The sequence below is a fragment of the Limulus polyphemus genome, unplaced genomic scaffold (genome assembly GCF_000517525.1).
Source record: "Limulus polyphemus unplaced genomic scaffold, Limulus_polyphemus-2.1.2 Scaffold133, whole genome shotgun sequence".
NCBI classification, from domain to species: domain Eukaryota; kingdom Metazoa; phylum Arthropoda; class Merostomata; order Xiphosura; family Limulidae; genus Limulus; species Limulus polyphemus.
In genome coordinates, this window is record NW_013665743.1 from 278,001 (window position 1) to 279,301 (window position 1,301).

Genomic DNA, 1,301 nt, shown 5'->3' on the forward strand with positions numbered 1-1,301 from the left:
CTGAAAGGGCGAGCATGTTTGGTGGGACGGGGATTCGAACCTGCGACCCTCAGATTGTGAGTCGAGCTCCCTAACCATCTGGCCATGCTGGGCCGATTATCCAGGAGACCAGAGAAACTGCTTGGATGAATAATTTACAACTTGGGTAAAAAAAGTTTGTTACCAAGCACAAAGCTACATAATGGGATATTTATACTATGCCCAACGCAGTAATCGAAATCCGATTTCTAGGGTTATAAGCTTTTAGACATACCGCTGAGCTACTAGGGGGAGCAGCAAATTGTCTTCCTTAATTCAAATCCATTTAGCTATATGAATTTTTTTTCATTATTATTATTATTAAAAGTAATTTTGGGGGGAGACTAGTATCGGGAAATTTGTAGTTTTTAACCGAACTGCGAAAATAACTTTTATTATATAAGATGGAAATGCTCGCAAACAGTATTTGAGAAATCTCTTCGAATAAGTAACGCCTGGATTCAGAATTATAAAAACAAAGAGCAAATATAAAACTCTTAAGTCTTTTGTTTTGCTTTTAATGTCAGAATAACCTGCACTATGATAAAATAAATACTTAATTTCTTAGTTCTCGAAAGTATTATATTTTGATCGCAGGAATGGATATTTCTTTTTCCTAAATGTTTTAATTTTTTGTGTCTGTCAAGAATACAACGAATTTGTTGTTGTTTTTGTTCCTTTGAACATTTGTTATTTTCACCATAAGTTTACGTAACAAATCTACCGAGAAGTATAAATAATGTTGTGAACTGAAATATGAATAGCGACTGTTAAATTAGATTTAGATGAAACATTTGTACATTTAAAAAGTGGGTGCATAGAAAGCCACATATACATAAATTTGTGGAGACCAAGACCAATGAAAGTGGGGTTCGACTCAAGAGAATATATCTACGTTACAACATTTACATAAACATGTGGAGACCAAGACCAATGAAAGTGGGGTTCGACTCAAGAGAATTTATCTACGTTACAACATTTACATAAACATTTGGAGACCAAGACCAATGAAAATGGGGTTGACTCAAGAGAATATATCTACGTTACAACATTTACATAAACATGTGGAGACCAAGACCAATGAAAGTGGGGTTCGACTCAAGAGAATATATCTACATTACAACATTTACATAAACATTTGGAGACCAAGACCAATGAAAGTGGGGTTCGACTCAAGAGAATATATCTACATTACAACATTTACATAAACATTTGGAGACCAAGACCAATGAAAGTGGGGTTCGACTCAAGAGAATATGTCTACGTTACAACATTTACATAAA